Here is a 6,724-nt window from a genome sequence, read left to right on the forward strand (position 1 = left end):
GCACCTTAAAAGAACTACATAGCAGGATAAATCAGGATTTATCTCAGGTATGCAAGGGTGGGCAACATAAGAGAATCAGTTAATATAGTTCACCTCATTAAAAGAATGAAGGCAAAAAAATCACATTGTCAACTCAACTGATGCAGAAAATGCATCTGACAAAACCCAACGTCTTGATAAAAAATTAAAAAAACAACACCTAGAACACTAGGAATAGAAGGAAACTCTTGAAGAAAACATGGGGGAATGTCTTCAAGACTTTGTATTAGGTGATGGATTCTTAGACTTTATACCAAAAGCCTAAATAGCAAATGAAAAAGTAGATAAATGAATCTCTTTAAAATTGCAAACCTTTGTGCATTGAAGGCCATTATGAAGTAAGTGAAAAGACAACCTCTGCAATGGGAGAACATATTTGGAAACTACATTCTTGATAAAGGTTTCACACCCAGAATATATGAAGAACTCCTACAACTTAACAACAAAAAAGGCAAACAACCCAATTGAAAAATGGGCCACGGAACTGAATAGACAATTTTCCAAAGGGAATATACAAATAGCCAATAAGCCCATGAAAACATGCTAACATCATTAGCCGTCACGGAAATGCAAATCAAAACCACAATGATATATCATTTTATTTCCACCGGAATGGCCATTCTTAAAAAACAAAACAAAACCTGAAAATAAAGAGTGTTGGTGAGGATGCGGCAAAATAATTTTGATGGATTAGTTTTGGTAATGGACGATGGTGACAGAAGAACAATACAGTGACTAATTAGCATCACGTAATTGTGTCCTTGTAAGTGGTTAAATTGGGAACTGCTATGTTATATATATGTTACCACCAATGATTTAAAAAATATAAATGAAATATTTATCACTTGATGTGTTCCAGGGACAATGCTAGACTCTTTTTTTAAATACGTGGTTCATCTAACACTCAACAGAGGAGTACAATGAGGCTCAGAAAGGTGAAGTCACCTCCCAAGGTCACCTGGCTGGATGCCGCAGAGGTCGCGCTGGCCCCTGACTTCTAATGCTGCCCTCTAGTGGGGACAGGTGGGAAAGGCACAGGCTGCGAAAGTAGAAACCCCTAATTTGCATCGTGGCTCTCACACCTGCACCAGTTGCAACTGGGTTGAGTCACGTTAAACGACCAGAATAAATCTACTAAGGGCCAGCAATTATCACACATCACCTCACTTAGTCCCCGAAACGGAGGCTTGAGGAGGCCATACCTCTAACAAGGAGCAAAGCTCAAAGCAGAACCCGAGGTCTCCAAAGACCATACTTGTTCTTTTCTTCTCATGGATTAAACATCTTCCTTTTTTTTCTTTCAGTTCATTCTTTCTTTTTTTTTTTTTTTTTTTATCTTTAAAGAAGCTTTAAATTATATAAATGCTACATTGAAAATGTAGGGGAGAGCCTCCCTGGCCGGCGAGCCGGGAGCCCGCGGGGCCTCGGGCTCTTCGCTTCCTCTCTGCCCGCGGCCCCCACGGCCCAAGCTGACAGCGCCCTGCTCGGAGGGGCTGCCATGGGCCAGGACTGAGTTTTGAGCATGAATGACCATGGCTTTGTGGTCTGTGCTTTGAACAGGACAGTCTCCCAAGTGGATGATTTTTCGGCCAGCGAGGCAAAGGGAACCAAAGTGGTGGGTGCTCCCTCCTTGGAGGAGATGGTGGACGAGCTGGAGAGGTCTCGCAGGGCCACACTTCTTGTGAAGGCTGGTCAAGCCATTGGCGATTTCATTGAAAACCCTGCTCCATCGTTGGACGCTGGCGCTCTCCTTATCGGTGGAGGGAATTCTGGATACAGAGAGACCCCCAGACCTCACGGCCAAGGGAATCGTGTTTGTGGGGAGAGGAGTTAGTGGTGGAGAGGGAGGGGCTCGGTCGGGCCAGGAGGGGACAAAGAAGCTTGGCCCCACATCAAGACCATCCTCCAAGGCATCGCTGCACAAGCAGGGGCCGGAGAACCCTGCTGTGCCCGGGTGGGAGAGGAGAAGGACACTTTGTGAAGAGGGTCCCAGTGGGCTCGGGCACGGTGACGCGCGGCCGACGTGCGAGGCTTCCCACCTGATGAAGGATGTGCTGGGCATGGAGCGTGATGAGATGGCGAAGCGCTTGAGGAATGAACTAGGGCAGAGCTGGACTCATTCCTGACTGAAATCACAGCCAGTGTTCTGAAGCTCCAAGACGCGGATGGCAAACACCTGTTGCCAAAGGTCAGGGACAGGTGCTGGGCATAAAGGCGCTGGGAAGTGGACTGCCCTCTCCACCCTGGAGCCCGGGGTTCCTGTCACCCTCATCAGAGGAGCTGCCTTCGCACGCTGCTCGTCATCCCTGAAGGAGGGGAGGATAAGAGCAAAAAGCTGACGGGACCCGAGAGATCCAGTCTCAAGGTGATAAGAAACCACTCCTGGAGGACAGGCGGAAGGCCCTCTGCTTCCAGGATCGTCTCTTATGCTCAAGGCTTCGTGCTGCTAAGACGGGCAGCCACTGCATTTGGCCGGACCCTCGCTGTGGCGGCCTTGCCCTGACTGGAGAGAAGGCTGCATCATTACAAGTATATTCCTAGGGAAGATAAAAGATGCATCTGCTCGAACGCAGAACTTGAGAATCTACCGCTAGAAGACTTCTTTAAGTCTGCTGTTGAAAACTGCCAGGGCTCCTGGCAGTGGCCGCCAGCACTGGCGCCCCCACGCCCCACTTCACCCCTGCTCGTTCCTTCTGTGATGGACACAGACGAGACGCTGCCAGCCAACCTGACCAGGCCAGCGGGATTTCTTCCGTGCTCACACCGACGAGCTCTTGACCAGCCCGGGGCGGTCTGTCCACACTAACTGGACAGGCCACGTGGCAGCGTGTCGTCCTCTTCCTACAACGCCCAACCCCAGCCTTTCTGTCACCCACCACTCCATAAACCGGGACATTCCAGGGCCACGACACTGAGTGCACGGCCCTCTGCCCTACTTTCTGCTCGATCCTTTAAAATAAAGTTTTGTAAGAGGCCCCTGAAGATCGAGTAGTTCACCAGCAAAGCAGTTCTGTGGGCTAGGCCCTCTGCCCTTGCCTCTCGGGAACCAGGAGCCGACCTTGTGGCCGCAGGAGTCCACCCCGAGGCCCTGGTCCTCCACTGTCCCCGTGGGCCAAGGAGGCAGGCGGCTTTCCCCGACAGAGGCAGCAGCACTGATCACCACAGACACGGGAAGGGTTTGTGCGGCATTTGACCAAACCGGAATCTTTGTATCATTCAGTCCAATTCCTTTTCTCCTCTACTTAATAAAAGCTACATTATATTTTTTTAAAAAAAGAAAATACAGGGGATTCTCACATACCCCACCCCCTCCCACACTTTGCCCCATTAACAACATCTTTCCTTAGTGTGGTACACTTGTTACAATTGAGGGACACATACTGAAGCATTGTACTAACCATGGTCTATGGTTTATATGATGTTTACACTTTTTACCACATAATTTCACAGGTTTTGACAAAATGCATAGCTCCTTGTATCCATCGTTGCAATGCCATGCAGAACAATTCCAGGGCCCCCCAAATGCCCCGTGTTACACCTGTTCTTCCCTCTCCCTCCCCTCAGAACCTCTGGAGACCCCTGTCTTTGTATCAGTGATACAAGCTCTTCCATTACTAGACTAATAATGTCTACTGTTATCCACAGTTACATTCCTTGCTTATGTTTGTTCATTTCTCAGTCTCGAGGATTTGGGGATGGTGATGCCCACTCTCCTTCCAACTGAGAAGGAGCTTAGATCCATGGGGCAGGGGGATGGAACTATCTTGCTTACAATTGTAGACAGTCTATTTTTTTGGATAGGTTTTGTCCATCATCATCCTTCTCTTGTCCTAGGTGAGTCTGATGAAATGGAGAGTAGGTGTTGGCTCCAACTCAGATGAGATTCAGGGCTCAACTGGCCGATGAACAACCAGATTTAAGTCTCTGAGACATATATTTAATAGATACAATGCTAATTATAGGTTCAAATAAAAGGGGTAGAAGGGGAGTGGATGTGGCTCGAGCAGTTGAGCACCTGCCTCCCACAGGGGAGGTCCCGGGTTTGGGTCCTGGTACCTCCTAAAGACGACAAACAATGAGTAGACAATGAGCAAGAAAAACAATGAACAGACAATGAGCAAAAATGAGCAGACAACAAGAAAAAGCAATGAGCAGACAATGAGCAAAAACAAAACAAGCAGGGACTGGATGTGGCTCAAGCAGTTAAACGCCTGCCCCCCACATGGGAAGTCCCAGGTTCAGGTCCCAGTGTCTTCTAAAGAAAAAACAATGAGTAGGCAACGAGTAAAAACAATGAGCAAAGAAACAAGGGAGGCATTTCAGGCAGGCGAAGGGGCAGAAAAACCATGCGTAGGGAAATTATAAATGAGTCTAACTCTGATACACTGAGGAAGTAGGCTATCATACCCCCCAAGGTAAGGCCCATTGATGAGTTGTCTGTCCTGCCTATAGTGTCCAGAAGTCTCCAGAGCCCTCAGGAGGCCCCTGCTTGAGGCACTGTCTACTGTGGCAGTCAGCGAGATCCTCCCGAGACATGCCTAAGTGTAACCTCTGGAATGACCTCCCGACTCACTCTGAAATCTCTTAACAATAAAAATTCATTTGTACCAGGGGAGGAACTATAGCTCAGTGGTTGAGTGACTGCCTCCCATGTATGAGATCCCATGCTCAATCCCTGGTACCTCCTTTAAAAATAAAGAAAACTCAGTTGTCCTGATTATTTCCCCCTTTTGATCTAGGTCTTTTTCCAAATGTGCTGCTAGTTGGTACTTGGTAATAATCCCCCAGGGCCAGGGAAGTTCATCCCTGAGAGTCAAGTCCATGTCTTTTTAAAATTTTATTTTAAAAATTATAATATAGTTTTCACATTATATATCTGATCAAAGACGTATCAAAATATATTCCCCCCCAAACTTCTTAAAACTTAACAATAAGAAAACAAACATCACAATTAGCAAAAAATGGGAAGCAGTTGTGGCTCAACTGATAGAGCATCCATCTACCATTCGGAGGGTCCAGGGTTCCACACCCAGGGCCTCCTGGCCCGTGTGATGAGCAGGCCCATGTGCGGTGCTGCTGCTTGTAAAGAGTGCTGTGCCACACAGGGGCATCCCCGCGTAGGGGAGCCCCACATGCACGGAGTGCGCCCCACAAGGAGAGTGGCTCCGCGTGAAAGAAAACCACAGCCTGCCCAGGGGTGGTGCCGCACACACGGAGAGCTGACGCGCCAAGATGAAGCAACAAAGAAGAGACAGTTTCCCAGTGCCGCCGGTTAGTGCAAGCGGACACAGAAGAACACACAGGGAACAGACAGAGAGCAGACAACAGGGGGAAGGGGAGACGAATACATAAAAAGAACAGTTAGCAAAAAACGTACAAAAGATCTGAACAGATATTTCACCAAAGAAGGCAAACAGATGGCAAATAAGCGTAAGAAAAGGTGCTCAACGTCATTTGTCATTGGGGAAGTGAAAATTAAAGCAAGAATGAGATACTACTCTATGTTTATTAGAATGGCTAAATCCAAGAAACCAACAATCGCAATTGAGGAAGGTGAGGCTGTGGGGCACTAAGAGCTCTCATTCGTTGCTGCGGGAATGCAGGATAGTACAGTCACAGTGGAAGACAGTTGAGCAGGCTTTTATGAATTTTAATACAGTCCTACCATATATTCCAGCAATTGAGCTCCTAGATATCTATTTACCTCAATGATTTGAAAACTTACGTCCACACAAAAACCTGCGCATGAATATTTTTGTCTGCTTTATTCATAATCATCAAAAAACTGGAATCAACCAAAATGTCCTTCAATAGATGAATGGGTAAACAAACTCTGGTACATCCAGACAAGGGAACAGTATTCAGTAATGAAAAGTAACGAGCTATCAAGCTGTGACAAAATAGACACAAAACTAAATGCATACTGCTAAGTGGAAGAAGCCAATCTCCATTTATATGACATTCTGGAAAAGGCAATAATATAGGGATGGCAGAGAGTAGTTGCTTGAGGTTTGGAGAAAGGGAAAGATTGAATACGTGAAGAACAAGGCATTTTTCGGGTGATGAACATATTCTTTATGGTATGTAATTGTGGACTGATTATATTATTCATTTGTCAAAACCCATGGAACTTTACAGCACAAAAAGTAAGTGTTAATGTGTGAAAATTAAAGAAAAATCATTTAGAAGGCTGGGGGTCCTAGAATGGAATACAGAATAAAACAAAAGAATCTTAGTGTATTACAAATATATGAAACAACCTCACTGACAGGGGTGAGGGAAAATATCCTAAATAACTTTGGAAATGAGTGGGGACTATAAAACTAAAGACAAAAGGAACTGCATCTAAGTACACTGATTAGTAATGTTGTTTCTCATGGGGACTTGTGTGAATTTGGAGATACTATACATGCACACAGGAATCGAACAATTACGTAAATGGATAGAAGATGGTGGGAATCAGGTTTCTCACTGGTCAGTGGTTACAGACAAGCAAAAGAGGAAAGCTAGAATGATCCATGTGGTACTGAATTACACTTGGAGACATCAGTATGAACTCATGTTTAGCTTAATATACACAGATGGACATATATAGAAATATTGATAAGTGTGTATATAAGTGGGTTTGTATGCACGTGTATATTTCCTTGTTCTGTCAGATAAGAGGCGTCTAGAAGCAATGACA

General features: G+C 45.9%; 1 pseudogene; it reads left to right on the top strand.

Moving 5' to 3' along the window:
* Positions 1–748: 748 nt before the first annotated feature.
* LOC101420187 (6-phosphogluconate dehydrogenase, decarboxylating pseudogene) lies at positions 749–3,031 on the top strand (annotated as a pseudogene).
* Positions 3,032–6,724: the final 3,693 nt, after the last annotated feature.

Source organism: Dasypus novemcinctus, chromosome 17 (genome assembly GCF_030445035.2).
Source record: "Dasypus novemcinctus isolate mDasNov1 chromosome 17, mDasNov1.1.hap2, whole genome shotgun sequence".
NCBI lineage: Eukaryota > Metazoa > Chordata > Mammalia > Cingulata > Dasypodidae > Dasypus > Dasypus novemcinctus.